Source organism: Salmo trutta, chromosome 34 (assembly GCF_901001165.1).
Source record: "Salmo trutta chromosome 34, fSalTru1.1, whole genome shotgun sequence".
In the NCBI taxonomy this organism is placed as follows: Eukaryota; Metazoa; Chordata; class Actinopteri; order Salmoniformes; family Salmonidae; genus Salmo; species Salmo trutta.
Genome location: NC_042990.1, coordinates 29,922,723 through 29,944,163, shown reverse-complemented (window position 1 = coordinate 29,944,163; position 21,441 = coordinate 29,922,723). Strand labels below are relative to the sequence as shown.

Here is a 21,441-nt window from a genome sequence, read left to right as displayed (position 1 = left end):
CCACAAACGGGAAAAAATCTGTTGATAATAGGACTTAAGCAAGTTGTAAATGCAACATGTACTGATATTGTATCATATAACACTCACAGCTTTCAAAGAAACATTTGGACATGTATGGTCTGTTTACATAGGAGGCTATTTATACAGACAATTTGTATAACACCTGTATAAACTGTGTTTATGATATTTTAGGGTGACAATTCTATTACACATTTTCTGATATCACATGCCTTTTATTTTCCTGAATACGTAAATTCGTGATTATGCCTCTACTGCATGGTTCTCCAAGATCCTGGAGAGCTACTGTCCTGTAGTTTTTTTTTTTTTTACTCCAATCCTAATCTAGAACACCTAATTTTAATAATTAGCTGGTTGATAAAATGAATCAGGTTAGATACAACTGGGGTTGGAGCGAAAACCTACATGAGGGTAGCACTCCAGGAACAGAGTTGGAGAACCCTGCTCTACTGCCATTCATTCCAATTAGACTGGTTTGGATTTCTCCATGACCAATATGGCTATCATTTTCACCTCTTTCTGGATATTTGAGGGTTTATGACACGTGTCAAACTCAGTCCACAGAGGGCAAAGTGTCTGCAGGTTTTCGCTCCGCCCTTGTACTTGATTGATGAATTAAGGTCACTGATTAGTTAATAACTCTCCTCATCTGGTTGTCTAGGTATTCATTGAAAGTACAAACCAGCAGACACTAGCCCCGTCATGGAATTAATTTGACACCCCTGGTTTATGACATATAGTCCAAGGCCCACCCACCAAAAATGTTGTTCCGTGACCCAGGAAACAAAACTGCAAAATTTCAACAACATTATGTAGCCTAGATAATGTTATGAATATGAACACTGTGTGGTCCAAAACTTAGTTACACATTACATTTTTGTATAAAAGTCAAGATTTTTAGCATCAATCTTGGGTCATTTCCCTAACAACGGTCGGATGTTGCTATGTTTCAACTTGGTTAATTTTGTTCCACTCTGCCACACAGAACTATTTGTGAGTTTCGGTGTTCGTCCTTGCGTAAACTCAAGCGACACATGTTACCGGTCCTTTACTGATCCAGAAAAGAGGAAATATGTTTTAACCATGTACAGTGGTTTCTCAGTTAATATAAGACAGTTAATACATAGCAGCTGTATTTCGCCTACAAGGGCCCTCATTGCTTTTGCCTGATAGCCAAACTAAAGACAGAACCATGTTTGCTAGCTAACTCAGTTCTCAAAACATTCAAGGTCCCGACAGCTATGTAAAGTGTTGTTCTGGCATCTGAGAAAAATCGATTTTGGGATTCCTCCAGTCCGGTACATATGTTGCTTTCTGCAAACATGGACAATGGAACATGTGTAACAATTGTAACCAAGGTGTAACATGGCAACCTCATAATGTTTCTAGGGGAAATTTCCCAAAACCGCTCTGATTACGAAATTGTACATTTTGATTTATAATATTTAATTAATTTGCAAGTTTTGAACCACAGGGTTCATATTCATAACATTATCTACATAATGATGTAGAAACTTTGCAGTTTTGTTTCCTGGGTCACTGAATTCCTTTTCTGAAGCCTTTTTTTGGTGGGTGGCCCTTGGACTAATAGCCCTCTAGTAATTGAATAGGATCTCTATAGCTGTAACATCCGCCTAATAATTTTTGTTGTCGAATGTTAGCTAGGTAGCTAAATGTTTATCTTCAGTGTTGCATGTTGTTGGATTGAAAAAAATGACTAACTAGTTAGCTACAGATTGTTACACCAGATAATGTGATATAACCAAAGCTTTTTGGTATCCATTACTGGGAGTTACAGGATAGGTACTGTTTGGTGTAGCTCAGAGAATTTTTGACCAACCTTAACTTGGCGATACTATCTTCATTCTCGATTTGGACAAACATGTATCTTCTAAAATATCCATGTCCAGTTGTAGGTGGTTAATTTTGAATTTAGAAAAAAATATAATTATTGCTCCAGGATGTAATCCAACAATGTGTACGCAACCATTTTGTCTTTTTTATATCTTCTCTCATTGATCGAGACAGGTGAGTGTCATCGTGACATGCTGCACTTAGGGGTGGACCCACCTGTCTCAATCAATAAGAGAAGATTTGAAAGGGAGATGGTGGAAGCAGAACTGTCATTTTGAAGTTGAAAATGGACAACAGTGAAGTTCCAAGAATGGAACAAAAAGGGCAAAGATTGTTGTGGAAAATGAGTCTGAATCGTTGTTTGTTGGAATACGTTTTTTGGATAAAGGTGTTTATTTTGGAAACCCTTTTGAAGTCAAGAGGATGGTTAAAAAGGAGTTGGGAAAAGTGGATGCGGTCAAAGCAACAAAGGAGTGGTATGGTGTTGATATCGTGTGTATCTAAAGAGCAAAAGGAGCGTGAATTGTGGTTTATCGACGCATGAAGTAGACAGCTTTGATTTTCGGAGTAGGGTACCGGTAAAAGGTGTCATCTCTGGCATCCCGTTGGACATTGATAAACAATATCTTAGACCGAAAATTCCAGGAGTAGTTAATGTACGTGGCTTGACCCGTATGGGGGAAAAGGAGCAAAGTTTATCTGTATTATTGATGTTTGATGACTATTTACCACCCTATGTAAAGTTGGGATATACAGTGCATTCAGAAAGTAGTCAGAGCACATTACTTTTTCAACATTTTTGTTACGTTACAGCCTTACTCTAAAATTGATTCAATTAATGTTATTCCTCGTCAGTCTACACACAATACCCCATAATAACAAAGCGAAAACAGGTTTTTAGATTTTTTGCATTGTTCATAAAAATAAAAAAAACTTAAGTATTCAGACCCTTTGCTATGAGACTCAAAATTGAGCTCAGGTGCATCCTGTTTTCATTGATCATCCATGAGATGTTTCTACAACTTGTTTGGAGTCCACCTGTGGTAAATTCAATTGATTGGACATGATTTGGAAAGGCATACACCTGTCTATATAAGGTCCCACAGTTGACCGTGCATGTCAGAGCAAAAACCAAGCCCTGAGGTTGAAGGACTTGTCCGTAGAGCTCGGAGACAGCATTGAGTCAAGGCACAGATCTGAGGAAGGGTACCAAAACATTTCTGCAGCTTTGAAGGTCCCCAAGAACACAGTGGCCTCCATCATCTTAAATTGAAGATGTTTGGAACCACCATGTTTCCTTCCTAGAGCTGGCTGCCCGACCAAACTGAGCAATCGGTGGAGAAGGGTCTTGGTCAGGGAGATGACCAAGAACCTGATGGTCACTCTGACAGAGTTCCGGAGTTCTTCTGTGGAGATGGTTGTCCTTCTGGAAGGTTCTCCATCTCTTCAGCACTCCACCCATCAGATCTTTATGGTAGTGTCCAGACGGAAGCCACTCCTCAGTAAAAGGCAGATGACAGCCCGCTTGGGATTTGCCAAAAGGCACCTAAAGACTCTCATACCAAGAGAAACAAGATTCCCTTGTCTGATTGAACTCTTTGGCCTCAATGCCAAGCGTCAAGTCTGGAGGAAACCTGGCACCATCCCTAAGGTGAAGCACGTTGGTGGCAGCATCATGCTGTGGGGATGTTTTTCAGCGGCAGGGACTGGGAGACTAGTCAGGATTGAGGGAGAGATGAATGGAGCAAAGTTCAGCGAGATCCTTGATGAAAACCTGCTCCAGAGCGCTCAGGACCTCAGACTGGGGTGAAGGTTTGTCTTCCAACAGCACAATGACCCCTCCAGCCAAGACAACGCAGGAGTGGCTTCGGGACAAGTCTCTAAATGTCCTGAAGTGGCCCAGCCAGAGCCCGGACTTGAACCCGATCAAACATCTCTGGAGAGACTTGAAAATAGCTGTACAGTGACGCTCCCCATCCAACCTGACAGAGCTTGAGGACCTGCAGAGGAGAATTAGAGAAACCCCCCAAATACAGGTGTGCCAAGCTTGTAGCGTCATTCCAAGAAGACTCGAGGCTGTAATCGCTGCCAAAGGTGCTTCAGCAAAGCACTGAGTAAAGGGTCTGAGTACTTATTGAAATGTGATATTTCAGTATTTAAAAAAAACTGTTTTGCTTTGTCATTATTGGGTATTGTGTGTAGATTGAGAGAAAAAACAATTTAATACATTTTAGAATAAGGCTGTAACGTAACAAAATGTGGAAAAAGGCAGGAGGTCTGAATACTTTCCAAATGCACTGTATAGAATACGCCGTAAGAGCGTTTGTGCAAACCTTGATTCAGTGCAAGACGTGTAAAAAGTTGGGCCATGTGTCAAGTGTTTGCAGACGGAAGGAAAATGTTATTGAAGAGTCTGAATGTAAAATGTTGCAACTGTGGTGGGGATCATATTTCTGAATTCCCTGAGTGCCCAGTTAGGGTGAAAGAGGTTGAGGTGTCAAGGATCAGGGCTGTACAGCAAATCTCCTATGTGGAGGCGGTGATGAGAGTTGAAGGGGCAAGAGGCCACAGTTCTGAAGAAGATATGGCGGTGGATGCACCACAACAAGTTGCAAATGTTATACGTCAATCAAGTGATCTGGATAAACTTATTGTGAAGGTAGATTTTGTTGCATTTATAGCCACAGTTATTAATTGTACTGCACAAGTTCAAGAAGCTGGACAAGTTTTTGGGCCTCCAAGACTTAACGGCAGAAGCACTGCAAGGACTACTGTTGCCAGGATATGTCCCTCCATCACAGGATCCTTCTGAACCTGATTAAAACAGAAAAGCAGGCTGATTTAGTTGAACATTTCATTATTGATAGTTTGTATGGAATTTATATTTAAAAAAGAAATACAAATTTACCCTGCATTTTTTTCCTTTTCGGATTATTATTATCCACCTCTACAGTAGGTGGAATGCACACATAATTGTTGCGAATTCCATTATACCGAAGAAGAGAAGATTTGAAATTGGCAAGATGGCGGAGTACACATTGTTGGATTACTTTATGGAGCAAAATTTTATTTTAATAATGAAGCATTTTCTAAATTCAATCAAACCACTTGCAACTGGACAATTACCTTTTAAAAATGTAGAGAACAAAGACAGTATCACCAAGTTAAGGTTGGTTGGAAATTCTCTGTGCTACACCAAACAGTACATATCCTGTAACTTCCAGTAAATCTTTGTACACCAGATAATGTGATATAACCAATCTGTAGCAAGCTATGCACAAGAAGTCACACTCGACAGAACTCACTGAAGTCTCCAATTCAACCAGACATTTTTCTTTACATTTTGCTAATGGCCATTTAACTGAAATCAGCATCATATTCATTGTTTACATTTACGCGTGCTGACTGCCAGTTATTGTGAACCACATTTTTGTGTGCACTGACTCTTATCAGAGAATGGTTTGCAAGCCCTGCCACATCCGACGAGCGTCAGAGCCGGTGTAGTACAATTCGATCTTAGTCCCGTATTGACGCTTTGCCTGTTTGATGGTTCATCGGAGTGCATAGTGGGATTTCTTATAAGCTTCTGGATTAGAGTCCCGCTCCTTGAAAGCGGCAGCTCTAGCCTTTAGCTCAGTGTGGATGTTGCCTGTAATCCATGGCTTCTGGTTGGGGTATGTACTAGTGATGCACCGATATGACATTTTTGACCGATATCCGATATTTTCCTTGCCAAAAAAAAACGATACCGATAACCGATATTTAAAATTTGAACGGCCTTTTAAGCATTCTAGTACAGTTAAATAGTTAACACACACACACGGACACAGCGGTCTAAGGCACTGCATCTCAGTGCAGGAGGTGTCACTACAGTCCCTGGTTCGAATCCAGGCTGTGTCACATCCGGCCTTGATTGGGAGTCCCATAGGGCGGTGCACAATTGGCCCAGCGTTGTCCGGGTTTGGCTGGGGTAGGCCGTCATTGTAAATAAGAATTTCTTCTTAACTGACTTGCCTAGTTAAATAAAGGTGTTAAAGAAAAAAAAGAATCGGCCAAATCGGTGTCCAAAAATACCGATTTCCGATTGTTATGAAAACTTGAAATCTGCCCTAATTAAATCGGCCATTCCGATTAATCAGTCGACCTCTAGTTTTGATTATGTTTTACTGGTAATGGTGACATATGTAAATGCCAACAAAATACATTTTTGGTCAGTGTGGTGTGTGTGTGTGTGTGTGTGTGTGTGTGTGTAACCTTTATTTAACTAGGCAAGTCAGTTTAGAACACATTCTTATTTTCAACGACGGCCTAGGAACGGTGGGTTAACTGCCTTGTTCAGGGGCAGAACGACAGATTTTTACCTTGTCAGCTCGGGGATTCAATCTTGCAACCTTACGGTTAACTAGTCCAACGCTCTAACCACTTGCTTTACATTGCACTCCACGAGGAGCCTGCCTGTTACGCGAATGCAGTAAGAAGCCAAGGTAAGTTGCTAGCTAGCATTAACCTTATCTTATAAAAAACAATCAATCAATCATAATCACTAGTTAACCTCTCTTGGGCAGGTGGGACGCTAGCATCCCACCCACGGTTCACACTATTCAACAGCCAGTGAAAAATCAGAGCGCCAAATTCAAAACAACAAAATGTCATAATTCAAAGTTCTCAAACAAACAACTATTTTACACCATTTTAAAGGTACACTTCTCCTTAATGTAACCACATTGTCCGATTTCAAAAATGCTTTATGGCGAAAGCATAAAGTTAGATTATGTTAGGACAGGTACAACACAAGAAAAACCACACAGCCATTTTCCAAGCAGGAGAGGGGTCACAAATACCAGAAATTCAGCTAAAATTAAGCACTAACCTTTGACGATCTTCATCAGATGACACTCCTAGGACTCAATGTTAGACAATACATGTATGTTTTGTTCGATAAAGTTCATATTTATATCCAAAAACAGCATTTTACATTGGCGCGTGATGTTCAGAAAATATTTTGCCTCCAATACTGACGGTGAATCAGCACAACAATTTACAAAAATACTCATCATAAACGTTGATAAAATATTAAACTGTTATTCAAAGAATTATAGATAACCATCTCCTTTATGCAACCGCTGTGACAGATTTCAAAAAAGCTTCACGGGGAAAGCACACTTTGCAATAATCTGAGTACGGCGCTCAGAAACATACACCAGGCAATACAGATATCCGCCATTTTGGAGTCATCTAAAATCATAAATAGCATTATAAATATTCACTTACCTTTGATGATCTTCATCAGAAGGCACTTCCAGGAATTCCCAGGTCCACAATAAATGTTGTTTTGTTTGATAAAGTCCATAAGTTATGTCCAAATACCTCCTTGTTGTTTGCACGTTCAGTAAGCTACTCCAAATGTAGGAAGCGCGGCCAAAATTTGACGACGAAAAGTTTTAAAAAAAGTTATATTTACATTCGTTGAACCATGTCAAATGTTGTATATCAACAATCTTTAGGGCCTTTTTAACATAAAACTTCAATAATATTCCAACCGGACGACTCCAATGTCTTGAAAAACGTTTTGGAACACAGATAACTCATCACGTGAACGTGCGCCACAAAACTGTCATTTTCTGAGTCACCAACTTCCCGGCCTTCTTGTTCGCTCTCTGTTCACTGCAAAAGCCTGAAACTAGGTTCTAAAGACTGTTGACATCTAGTGGAAGCCTTAGGAACTGCAATGACTAAGTCACTGTGTTAGATAGGCAATGACTTGAAAAGACTACAAGAACCAGATTTCCTACTTCCTGGTTGGATTTTTCTCAGGTTTTTGCCTGCCATATGAGTTCTGTTATACTCAGACATCATTCAAACAGTTTTAGAAACTTCAGAGTGTTTTCTATCAAAATCTACTAATAATATGCATATTCTAGATCCTGGGCCCGAGTAGTAGGCCGTTTAATTTGGGTACGTTTTTCATCCGGCCGTGAAAATACTGCCCCCTACCCAAGAGAGGTTAACTACACATGGTTGATGATATTACTAGTTTATCTAGCCTGTCCTGCGTTGCATATAATCGCTTAGGTACACGTTGCTCCAACCATAAACATCAATGCCTTTCTTCTAATCAATACACAAGTATACATTTTTAAACCTGCATATTTAGTTAATATTGCCTGCTAACATGAATTTCTTTTAACTAGGGAAAATGTGTCACTTCTCTTGCAACAGAGTCCGGGTATATGCAGCAGTTTGGGCCGCCTGGCTCATTGCGAACTGTGAAGACTATTTCTTCCTAACAAAGACAGCCGACTTCGCCAAACGGGGGATGACGGGGGATGATTTAACAAAAGCGCATCTGTGAAAAAAGCACAATCGTTGCACGACTGTACCTAACCATAAACATCAATGCCCTTCTTAAAATCAATACACAAAGTATCTATTTTTAAACCTGCATATTTAGCTAAAAGAAATCCAGGTTAGCAGGCAATATTAACCAGGTGAAATTGTGTCATTTCTCTTGCGTTCATTGCACGCAGAGTCAGGGTATAGGCAACAGTTTGGGCCGCCTGGCTCGTTGCGAACTAATTTGCCAGAATTTTACGTTTCAAACGTTACTCGTTCTGAGACTTGGAGTAGTTGTTCCCCTTGCTCTTCATGGGTAACGCTGCTTCGAGGGTGGCTGTTGTCGATGTGTTCCTGGTTTGAGCCCAGGTAGGAGCGAGGAGAGGGACGGAAGCTATACTGTTACACTGGCAATACTAAAGTGCCTATAAGAACATCCAATAGTCAAAGGTATATGAAATACAAATCGTATAGAGAGAAATAGTCCTTTAATTCCTATAATAACTACAACCTAAAACTTCTTACCTGGGAATATTGAAGACTCATGTTAAAAGGAACCACCAGCTTTCATATGTTCTCATGTTCTGAGCAAGGAACTTAAACGTTAGCTTTTCTACATGGCACATATTGCACTTTTACTTTTTTTCCCCAACACTTTGTTTTTGCATTATTTAACCCTAATTGACCATGTTTCATTATTTATTTGAGGCTACATTGATTTTATTGATGTATTATATTAAGTTAAAATAAGTGTTAATTCAGTATTGTTGTAATTGTCATCATTCCAAAAAAAAAAAAAAAAAAAAAACCCTTGGCCGATTAATCGGTATCGGCTTTTTTTGGATCATCCAATAATCGGTATCGGTATCAAAAAATCATAATCGGTTGACCTCTACTCTCAACCATACAATTTTTCAATTCCTCATCAGTCCAAGGGGATTTAACAGTTTTTACAGTCATTTTCTTAATGGGTGCGTGGTTATTAGTAACTGGAATAAGTATTTTCATAAATGCGTCAAGTGCAGCGTCTGGTTGCTCCTCATTACACACCACAGATCAGCAAATATTCTTTACATCATCCACATATGAATCATTACAAAATGTATTGTATGACATCTTATACACTATATTAGGCCCAGCCTTTGGAACTTTGGTTTTCCTAGATATGGCTATTATATTGTGATCACTACATCCTATGGATTTGGATACTGCTTTAATGCAAATATCTTTAGCGTTAGTTAAAATGTGATCAATATATGTTGATGATTTAATTCCTGTACTCTTTGTAACTACCCTGTTTAAGTTTTTTTCTGAGTGGGCAGCTTGATGATAGCCAGTCCAATATTTAAATCACCCAGAAAATATTCTTCTCTGTTGATATCACATACATTATCAAGCATTTCACACATTATCCAGATACTGACTGTTAGCACTTGATGGTCTATAGCAGCTACCCACAAGAATGGGCTTTAGGTGAGGTAGATGAACCTGTAACCGTATTACTTCAACAGTATTTAACATTAGATTGTCTCTAAGCTTTACAGGAATGTGGATCTGAGTATAGACCTCAACACTGCCTCCGTAGGAATTTCTGTCTTTTCCGTAGATGTTATAACCATTTATTGCTACCACTGTATCATCAAAGGTATTATCTAAGTGAGTTTCAGAGATAGTCAGAATATGAATGTAATCTGTTACAAGCAAGTTATTGACTTCATGGACCTTGTTTCTTCGGCTACATATGTTAATATGGGCTTTTTTAAAGCACTTTTCTGGCTTGCTTGATTGTTTTTAATGCTTTACTGGGAAGCTTATCAGAGGTAGACTTACTCAGGTTATTTACATTGGAGCTGATAGTGCAGGGTGAGCTGCATAAAGTGGTCAGTGCTAACTGCCTCAGTGCTAACAGTGTAACTCTGGTTTATAGGCTCATGATTACTGCTTACAATAGCTGTAGGATAAACAGATGTTATTGGTGCAATTAGGGGTACATAAATTAAATTACTTGCATTGTGTTTGCCAATGCCCCTATGATCATGTACAGTTGAAGTCGGAAGTTTGCATACTTAGGTTGGAGTCATTATAACTTGTTTTTCAACCACTCCACAAATGTCTTATTAACAAACTATAGTTTTGGCAAGTCGGTTAGGACATCTACTTTGTGCATGACACAAGTAATTTGTCCAACAATTGTTTACAGACAGATTATATCACTTATAATTCACTGTATCACAATTCCAGTGGGTCAGAAGTTTACATACCCTAAGTTGACTGTGCCTTTAAACAGCTTGGAAAATTGCAGAAAATTATGTCATGGCTTTAGAAGCTTCTGATAGGCTAATTGACATCATTTGAGTCAATTGGAGGTGTACCTGTGGATGTATTTCAAGGCCTGCCTTCAAACTCAGTGCGTCTTTGCTTGACATCATGGGAAAATGTAAAGAAATCAGCCAAGACCTCAGAAAATGTTTTGTAGACCTCCACAAGTCTGGTTCATCCTTGGGAGCAATTTCCAAATGGCTGAAGGTACCACGTTCATCTGTACAAACAATGGCACGCAAGTATAAACACCATGGGACCATGCAGCCTTCATTGCGCTCAGGAAGGAGACGCGTTCTGTCTCCTAGAGATGAACGTACTTTGGTGCAAAAAGTGCAAATCAATCCCAGAACAACAGCAAAGGACCTTGTGAAGATGCTGGAGGAAACAGGTACAAAAGTATCTATATCCACAGTAAAACAAGGCCTATATCGACATACCCTGAAAGGCCACTCAGAAAGGAAGAAGCCACTGCTCCAAAACCGTCATAAAAAAGCCAGACTACGGTTTGCAACTGCACATGGGGATAAAGATCGTACTTTTTGGAGAAATGTCCTCTGGTCTAATGAAACAAAAATAGAACTGTTTGGCCATAATGACCATCGTTATGTTTGGAGGAAAAAGGGGACGCTTGCAAGCCGAAGAACACCATCCCAACCGTGAAACACGGTGATGGCAACATCATGTTGTGGGGGTGTTTTGCTGCAGGAGGGACTGGTGCACTTCACAAAATAGGTGGCGTCATGAGGAAGGAAAACTATGTGGATATATTGAAGCAACATCTCAAGACATCAGTCAGGAAGTTAAAGCTTGGTCGTAAATGATTCTTCCAAATGGACAATGACTCCAAGCAAACTTCCAAAGTTGTTACAAAATGGCTTAAGGACAACAGTAAAGGTATTGGAGTGGCCATCACAATGCCCTGACCTCAATCCTATAGAACATTTGTTGGCAGAACTGAAAAAGTGTGCGAGCAAGGAGGCCTACAAACCTGACTCAGTTACACCAGCTCTGTCAGGAGGAATGGGCCAAAATTCACCCAACTTATTGTGGGAAGCTTGTGTAAGGATACCCGGCATGTTTGATCCAAGTTAAACAATTTGAAGGCAATGCTTCCAAATACTAATTGAGTGTATGTAAACTTCTGACCTACTGGGAATGAAATAAATAAAAGCTGAAATAAATCATTCTCTAGTATTATTCTGACGTTTCACATTCTTAAAATAAAGTGGTGATGCTAACTGACCTAAGACAGGGAATTTTTACTAGGATTAAATGTCAGGAATTATGAAATGGAGTTTAAATGTATTTGGCTAAGGTGTATGTAAACTTCCGACTTCAACTGTACATTTGATGCAGCATTATGACGACTCATTGTCACAGTGGTAGGGATTAACTGAGCTGGTCTTGGATCATTTACCAGTCATTGTTTCAACGCTACCTTGAAATGCGAGTCCAGGAGCCAAGATGATTTGGATGGACTCCGTCATTCCTGTATAGTATCTTCTGTTTCCAGAAGTTGTCAAAGTTATCAATTAAAGTGACTCCAGCAGAGCTACAGTAGTCTTTTAGCCAGATGTATAATGCCAGCAGTCTGCTGAATCTTTCACACCCACGGCCCAACGATGATACTGGACCTGAAATTATTGGCTGTTTTTTGGAGTCTTTTAATGCTAAAATCAGTTCTTTAAAATCCATTTTGAAATGTTCAGAGCTAGCCCTCCTGATGCCGTTTGACCCCACATGGACTACAACAGTGTCGGCTCTTGGCATCTGTGGTAGAACAGTCGGAAGCAGCCTTGTTATTTCCTGTACTCGTGCTCCTGGGTAGCACAGGGTTTTTCCCTTGGGGACCGAGATGTTTCTCACCATAGAGCTGCCTATGACGACAGCTGGTGATGTTGAATGGCACGGTCTCTCAAGCAGCTCCGAGGATCTGAACCTGAGGTAGAAGCCACCGGAGAGGGAGACAGAACCGAAGACGCAGGTACCTCCGGATCCTATCTTAATTGAGAAGCCACCACGGACGAAGGCGCCGGAACCTCTGGATCCAGGGCGGCAAAGCTGTTTCTGGTCTGTCAGTTCCGGGCTCAACATCTCCATGGAGACCCCCGTTGCCAGAGGACGCCTTCTTCGACTTCCACGGCGAGTGACGTACCTCCATGGCTGGTTGGTTGGGTCGAGATCAGCTCCATTCTCCAGGGAAGGGAGAGACCCCTTCAGGGATGAAACCCTGCCTAGCACCGGCCAGTCGGCTGTGGAGAGCTGACACGGCAGCGAAACTTTCACCAGACCAGAGCAGCGTCCGGCTACTGGGGTGGAAGAAAAATAAAAGGTAGGTGGGCGTGGGTTCCCCAGTAGCTTATGTAGGTTTGCTACTTGCTTGCTAAGAGTAGCTACTTCGCTCCTGTTGTCCTCCGCAAGCAAGCAGTTGCTACATTGAAAGTCAACGTGGTCCACATTGTCCCGGAACAAAGCAAAGTAAACGCAGCTCCTGCAACGTTGGAAACGTTCAATAGCTGCATTGGCCATTGGCCTACAGGCTATGAGTTCCATGCGCTCATTTCTTTAGCTGCCAATGGATCACGGTGTATCAATCTGTCCATACGGCAGAGGCTGGTGATCTCGGATTAGTTGACTTTGAAACTTTTAAAAAGATTTTTCTCATTTTAATTCTGATTTTTATGATGAACCACGTGAGAAGGATTTTGAGAAAGGAAAAACCATATTATTTAATTGAAACTGTTCTGCGAAAATGCACATCATAACTTGCACGCTAACTTGAAACTCACGGACAGCCTTTGAAGTCTTTCCAATTGAATTGCCTCCACATTTCCATGGTCGGATTTTTCCTATAACCTACTTTGAAGCAGAGTAAGACATGTTTCATAATATGAAATAAAACATTAATATTTAAACAATTAAGTACTGTATGATTTCAAAATGCATACTGCCTCCAGCTCACATTGTAAAGTGTTGTGTGACGTGCTGATAGTCTGTTGCCTGCACTTGATGGTGAATGGGAGGTGTGCTTCAATTACCAGTTGAGAAATAAAAATAGTAGCTCTTTTTAATCTTGCACCAAAATAGTTTTTAACACGATTGCATTTAGAATTGTTGCGCACTGAATGCTTACAAAAGCACATGTTTTACTTCAGCAGCAACCAGCAGCAGGAGAAATCCCATTCACACGCTGTGTGTGTGTGAGAATTTGAATTCCACTAAATTATGCAAATAACATGTAGACTGATAAGCATGACGATCCAATGTATTTCCATTGACTGGTATTTCCATCAATGAATAAAAAGCATTATTTAGCATTTTTTTTCTACAGGTCATTATGGCCAGCAACAGTTTTAGTTATCGGCTTTTCATTTTTTTATACACCAAAAGCCAGCAATTGCCATCTAACGGAAACCCTGGGCTACACAGCTAGGTAACGTTAGCTAGCAAGCTAGATAACTAGCTGAACAAAATAATTTCTTTCTCACATCAACGTGCTGACATTATGCTAACACTAGCAAATTCAAGTTATCTTAACAAACCAGGCTTAATTTAAAAATATCATGGAAGTGTTTAGGCCTTTATAAGAGGCAAAAGCAAATTGAACCTAAAACATTGATAATTCCCTTGGGAGTTGCTTCTTGCCTGGACGTGGATGTTGGTGGCTCAGTGCAGTCAAGAAAAACAAAAAAGACCACTGTTGCGATTTAAAGCTATGGCGGCAATTTCAGAATGTAACAGGCTGTCACTACAATTTCAGGTAAAACTAAATAAAATAAGTTTAAAAAAAAGAAGGTAAATGTCTGTACATTCCAGCGGTTTCAAAAACATTTCTCTGCTATTACAATTTTTACTTTGAGTGTTGGCTCAATGAGACAATTCTGTTTACATTGCACTGCTTAGAGGGGGGCAACTGTCAGGCTAGTGTCGTGCTCGAACTCCGGAGGTAGCAGGCGAGACGTGTCACTGCAGTAATTTGTGTAGCCAATGGTATCTTTGCAAAAAAGTATGTGTGAAGACCCACTAGGTCAGGGATCATCAACAAGATTCAACCGCGGATGGTCAGGGGACAGGAATATAAATACAAATAATTTGTAGACTGCAGATTGATCGCAAGAAGCCCAAATAGATATGTTTGACTAAAACATAATCATTTCAAACCTTTCTTACATTTGTATACGATCACGTCTCTCTATTATGCGTGGGAATACTTGGGAACACATTTCTTAAATTAAAATCACTTAGAGCTAATTTCCTGGGGTTTCTCCAATCTTTAATGTCCAACAATGAAAATTCCACACAACAATTTTATTTTATTTTTCTCAGAAAACTTGGGGGGCCAAATAAAAGCACCTGCGGTCCGCCTTCCTCTAGGTCCGCCTTCCTCTAGGTCCGCCTTCCTCTAGGTCCACCTTCCTCTAGGTCCGCCTTCCTCTAGGTCCGCCTTCCTCTAGGTCCGCCTTCCTCTAGGTCCACCTTCCTCTAGGTCCACCTTCCTCTAGGTCCACCTTCCTCTAGGTCCGCCTTCCTCTAGGTCCGCCTTCCTCTAGGTCCACCTTCCTCTAGGTCCACCTTCCTCTAGGTCCACCTTCCTCTAGGTCCGCCTTCCTCTAGGTCCGCCTTCCTCTAGGTTTTTAGGTGGCTTTTATTTTTCCACGTTTTTATTTTTTACTTATTTTTTTATGCCTTTCTGAAACACGAAATAGCTGGTATATGAAAGAGATCCCACCCCCCATCCTGTAACAACACTCTCCTTTCTGTCCTTCCTTCTACATCCTTCTGCCTCCCCCTTTCCCTTGATTGTTAATTAATGGAGAAGGTTTGCTCTCTCTCTCGCTCTCCACCCCCCCACTTCCTGTAGCAACACTCTCCTCTGTCCTTCCTTCCGCCTCCCCTCCCCCTGGTTTGTTCATTAATGAAGCAGGTTTGTTCTCTCTCTCTCTCTCTCTCTCTGGCTTGTTTCTCAGTACAGTAGGGGATTTGCAGCGGTAATATGCAGGATAAGCCTCAGGTCATTCCACCATCATCTGTGCAGACTGCCAGCTAAAAGCAACTGTTTCAGCAAATTGCTTTGCCCCCCCTCACATAAAATCTCTCACTTCAGTGCCAGGACATTTTCTTAATCTGTTGTTAACCAGATGTTTAGCCATACAGTGCTTCTCCAAACACCGTACACAGTGCTTCTCCAAACACCGTACACAGTGCTCCTCCAAACACCGTACACAGTGCTCCTCCAAACACCGTACACAGTGCTCCTCCAAACACCATACACAGTGTTCCTCCAAACACCATACACAGTGCTCCTCCAAACACCATTCTTGCATACCAAATGGAACCCTAATGGCACCCAAAAGTAGTGCATTACTTTTGATCATCCTAATGTTAAGGTTATTTTGTAGAACAGCATGGCTGACTGTCTGTTTAACCCCTGGCCAGATAACAGAACAGCATGGCTGACTGTCTGTTTAACCCCTGGCCAGATAACAGAACAGCATGGCTGACTGTCTGTTTAACCCCTGGCCAGATAACAGAACAGAACAGCATGGCTGACTGTCTGTTTAACCCCTGGCCAGATAACAGAACAGAACAGCATGGCTGACTGTCTGTTTAACCCCTGGCCAGATAACAGAACAGAACAGCATGGCTGACTGTCTGTTTAACCCCTGGCCAGATAACAGAACAGAACAGCATGGCTGACTGTCTGTTTAACCCCTGGCCAGATAACAGAACAGAACAGCATGGCTGACTGTCTGTTTAACCCCTGGCCAGATAACAGAACAGAACAGCATGGCTGACTGTCTGTTTAACCCCTGGCCAGATAACAGAACAGAACAGCATGGCTGACTGTCTGTTTAACCCCTGGCCAGATAACAGAACAGAACAGCATGGCTGACTGTCTGTTTAACCCCTGGCCAGATAACAGAACAGAACAGCATGGCTGACTGTCTGTTTAACCCCTGGCCAGATAACAGAACAGAACAGCATGGCTGACTGTCTGTTTAACCCCTGGCCAGATAACAGAACAGAACAGCATGGCTGACTGTCTGTTTAACCCCTGGCCAGATAACAGAACAGAACAGCATGGCTGACTGTCTGTTTAACCCCTGGCCAGATAACAGAACAGAACAGCATGGCTGACTGTCTGTTTAACCCCTGGCCAGATAACAGAACAGAACAGCATGGCTGACTGTCTGTTTAACCCCTGGCCAGATAACAGAACAGAACAGCATGGCTGACTGTCTGTTTAACCCCTGGCCAGATAACAGAACAGCATTTATATACCCCTAGCCACTACTCCTATAAAATAAAAATAAATGTTTTTATTAGTAGCCTAGAGCTAGGTGTTCAGTATTTCATTAATCTATTGCTGAATCTGGATCTTACTATCAGATAGCATGGATGTGTAGCCTAATTAATTCACATGAAGTTAATTGTATAATAAGTAGTTATTCTAGTACATTTTTGTGAATGAACGGACACATACCTTTCAATTATGTTTTTGTGGTATCACTTAAACAGACTACTGTAATATGTAGTAGATAGCCTGGATGTTGAGATTCTCTCTCTACCTGCTGTGACAGCGAAAGGACAAGCGTGTGTGCCTGTGGGCGTGCACTTTATGCCTGTGCACACGTATCAGGCGGAGTGTCTGCTCAATATGCCGTTGCTCTTTAAATCATGTGGCTTCAACATGCGGCATCCATTCTGACACTCCCCTTGGCCAATCAGGGGTGGCAGGGCTGCTTACATCACTGGCCAGTCCGGGATGTGGGGAGGCGGGACTCAGGGAGACGTTTAGTTTGACATTGTAAATAAGCAGGGAACAGTTGTCAGAGAGAGCAGCCAGTGGTTCCTTTCTTCTCCGTCCAGCCATGAGAAACGCAAGATCAACCGGAGGACACAGAATGCAGAGGCAAGCTACCGCCATCACTTCCTCACTCACTCTAACGCGCCACCACTTCCTCACTCACTCTAACGCGCTTTTTTATAACTTTCTTTTCTTTCCTTGACCCCTATCCTTCAGCTCAAGGTAACTTAAAACAGGAAGTTGGCTGGCGGTGAAATGGGTGGTTGGGTGGAGGAAGGGGGAGGAGCGTGGAAAGTGTCAGAGCCTACGAGCATGTGGCTCGGCCAATAGAAAGCAAGGGCTTTGTCCTGTCATTGGGGGATCGTCTGAGAGCGGGGCAGGAGCCCGGTCAGGGGCGGGGTCTGAGTATCATGTTGCAGGCTAGATTGATTACTTTTGAATATTAAAGGGCAAGGAGGCCGGAGGAGATTTTTTAACTGGGACTCTGGAGCGCCACTGTTCTGCTGTTCGTCGCTCCTTCACCTCTCTTCTTTTCTTTTCTTTTTGCCCTCCTGTGTGCTGAGGCAGGGGTCAACTGAATGACAAACGAAAGGGTCGCTGTCCTGGAGAGCGAGAGGGAGAGGAAACGAGTGATAGGAAGAGAGGGAGAAAAAGAGGGAGACGCTCAGCTGTGGGGCAAATGAGGGGACTTGGTCAGAGGAGAAACAGGAGAGAGGGGTGTGTGTTTAGGAGAAGGAGGGTGGTGGGGGGGAGCGGTGGAGACTCAGTTGAGGGGGAGGGGTAGAATAAAGGGGTGGTGGTGAACGCTCTTCTCTCTGTCGGGCAGGCTATATGCTTTTTAAAGGCGGCGGACAGGCAGACTGCCTTTTGTCTGTTCCTGGTACCGGGGCCCGAGGAAGTTGAGGGTTACAGAGATTTTGTGTGTCAGCCAGCCCCCCCTCTCTTCTCTACAATGCAGAGTAGAGTACAGCCTTTCTCTCTCCTGCTCTCCCACAGCCTACTACACAGCATGAAGGGCACAGGGTAAGTGTGACCACTCAAACACACTAGTAAGCACAGACCTGGCTGTGTTTTAGACCACAGCAGGACTCCTCCACTAGCGATGTGTACTTTGTCTCTACTCGTCTTTATCTATCTCTCTCTCTGCAGAGATGGGATGCTCTCTCTGTCCTCCGCCTCCTCCTCTTCTGTCGTCCTCTACTTTTCTCCTTGAGAGAAATCTGAGTGTTTTGGTTGTGTTTATTTCTGCACCGGACAGCAGTCTGCCTGGCCACCCTCATGTCCTTCAACTGTCACTCCAGTACAGGATTGGTGTTGTTGACATCTTTAGATAGCATTTTTGCAGAATTGAAAGTGGTGCGAATGTGTATATATGTTTTTTCACAGTTGATTTGAGTCATGTTAATGTTTTCCTATGAATACTACAATGTAGGCTACTAATATTGTGACAAGTTCTATTGAATAAGGCTGTTTGTTCTGTGGAACAGCCGTAGCTGGCGTTTATTTGAGACCCTGCTACGGCTCTGCTTTGACTTTGGACTTTCAAGCAGAACGTTAGCAGCTGTTAGTTTCTCTCTCTGGGCTGTGTTGGTTATTGACTCTGTAGCGCTGTGGTAAACCGGCCCAGCACTGTACTCACAGGCAGACAGACTTCAAAGTCATCCAGGATGGTTGCGGTGCTGTGACTGCGGTTGCTGACCAGGGCCCGTCCCAAGGCCCGGTCCTTGGGGCGTAGTTAACGCTCGCCTGACAGTGATGCAATGGAGAGGGCACGATGGTTGCTGGGCTGACTGCTGGATGTTTGGGGGACAATCCGAGACCTCGTAGTTGTGGGGTTTTTGATGTGTGATTGTGAGATCTCTTTAGATGGAATCTTTATAACATCTTTAGCTCTGTCCTCCGTAATTGAACGTTTCTAGTGGTGCCTTTCTCTCTGACAAAATGAAGTCCTGTTGGGGAGACAGAGGACAGTAAATAATTCCAGAGCTGAAGCCCTGGCTGCCAAATCCCAGCTCCCGTCACTGTTTGCATGAGATTTGAATATCATTTGCAGGTGAGCGGGACTGCATCGTAAGCAAAATGGTTGGGAAAGTAAATGAAAATCCAAACAAACACACAGACACACTCGACCATACACAAATACTTGCAGCAAGCACACTCTCCAGCTAAAGTGACTACACACAGGTCTTGTGTGCCTTATTCCTTTGCCCTTGCAGGCAGCCCAGTTTTGAGTGTGTATGTAATGTTGTGTGTTGTCAACACATGAGCCAAACTGCCAGGTAAAGTTTGCTAGTGGTGTTATGTTATTGAGGCTGATATGCAGGTAGCAGCAGTGGGTGCCAGAGCTGCCTGGGCCTAGCGTTCGATGAAGGTCACAAGAATGTGAGACTGACTCCCGCAGTCTTTCTGTCAGCGGAGAGAGGGATGAAAGGACAGTGAGGGATGAGGAATAAGGGACTTGCGGACAGAGATGTCTTTCTTTGCGCTCAAAGGAAAGAAGTGACGAAAATGGGGTCGCCCATGCAAGTGCTGCAGTGAAAGTTGAAAAACCTGTTCTCTCTTTCCCCGTCTCGCTCTCTATTGCTCGCTCTCACTCCCCCTTCCCTCTCTCTTTCCCCCTCTCGCTCTCTCGCTCCCCCTCCCTCTCTGGTTTCTCTCTCTCCTCTGTTGAATGACCTTGGGAGATCAGAGCTGAGTGAGTTCTTCCTGGAGTTGGTTTGAAGCAGAACCAAGGGCAAAGTTTGCAGGGACAGAGTACAGCACAGGGCCAGTGGGATGGACGACTTTGACACGGGTCAGGGCTGGCTGTCAGACATTATTACAGGCCGCGGCTCTCTTCAAGCACAGCATCCACCGCAAACTGATCACAACGTGCACATACAGATCTAGCTACGTGTTGGTTAGTCTGTAATTCACTGACTGGCTGAGAACGAGAACCGGGCTCCTTTTTTTGTTCTTGGGTAGATAATTTACCTGGCATGCTGCAACACTGCCAATTTCTGTTCTCTTATTTGTGTGTGTGTGGGGGGGGTTTACCTCTGACCTGAATGAATATAGGTGCATTTGGTTTGATATGCCGCTGCTGCTTTGCCCATAATAGGATTCAACCATGATTGATTCTTCAGGGGTTTTTTCTTTTCAGTTTCTTTTCCGTCAGTTCAAAAAAATGTCAATGCTTTATTTAGAAATGTTCATGTTCACATGTTCTTCCCACTCTTTCCCCCGCTGATGTCACTGAGATCTGGATGAAGCAGCTTGACTGAGCTTCCCATGTCAATCCATAACGCGAGGAGAAAAAGCATGAAATTGTGTTTTATTTGCCCCCAAAAACATTCCCAAAAAGGCTGATTCTGTGAATGGGACAGTGTTTTTCTGCTAAACAGAATCCTAGAATGCTTGTATTTAGTGACTTTCCTTGAGTTGACCAAGGCATTCATGCTTCTAGAATGTGACCTCAGCCATTGACGTTGCATGCAGCTTGTGCAATGTGTACCCACTTACTGTTTGCACTATAGGCTTATCATACATCATTTACTGATAGCCTAGCTAGCTTATATAGCCTAGCCATAGCCTTTGGTTGAGTAACTGCAGTTTGTGTGCTCTTGCACCTGACATTTTGCAGTAGGTCACCTTAAGGATCATTATAAGGATATAGTTTTATTCCGACAATACATCCTGTCCTGTTGCAGTCCTTTGAGGAAATTCTCTCTCCTTCTTTCTTTCTCTCTCCTGTCTTTCTCCCTTTCTTTCTTTTTTCTCTGATGGAGGATCTGATTAGTGACCTCTTACTCTGTATCTACCCTCATCACTTCACTATTTTCACAACAATCAAGGAGGGGAGAATGGAGAGGGGGGTTGATGGAGGTGGCAAGTGGGATTGACACTGTCAACATATTACAAATCTGTGAATATTTAATCATTTGGTTACCAAATAATGTTTTTTCCTGTAGAAGTTCCAGTCTGTTAAACAGTGAACTACACGTTTTGTTTTTGGAATGGATTTTTTAGTTGTTGGCCTAAGGCAAAGTGGTAGGCTACATTCCTCTGTTCCGAAAGGTCATTCCAGTTAGAGGTTGACTAAATAATCCAGGAGTAACATTATGTCA

The 21,441-nt window shown here is 42.4% G+C and overlaps 1 protein-coding gene across 7 annotated transcripts in view; it reads left to right on the top strand.

Moving 5' to 3' along the window:
* LOC115173984 (nuclear transcription factor Y subunit gamma) overlaps nt 1-21,441 on the top strand; it is a 42,935-nt gene that overhangs the window by 1,446 nt on the left and 20,048 nt on the right. Inside the window, exon 1 of one of the 7 annotated variants that reach the window (XM_029732538.1) lies at nt 17,315-17,440. The exons of 2 other annotated variants lie outside the window; for them this stretch is intronic. The gene's annotated coding sequence lies outside the window, so the exon portion shown is untranslated. Of the gene's footprint in view, nt 1-17,314; nt 17,441-18,121; nt 18,359-21,441 lie in introns of those variants that run through there. 4 more of the 7 variants (XM_029732535.1, XM_029732536.1, XM_029732543.1 and 1 more) reach the window with 4 other exon arrangements.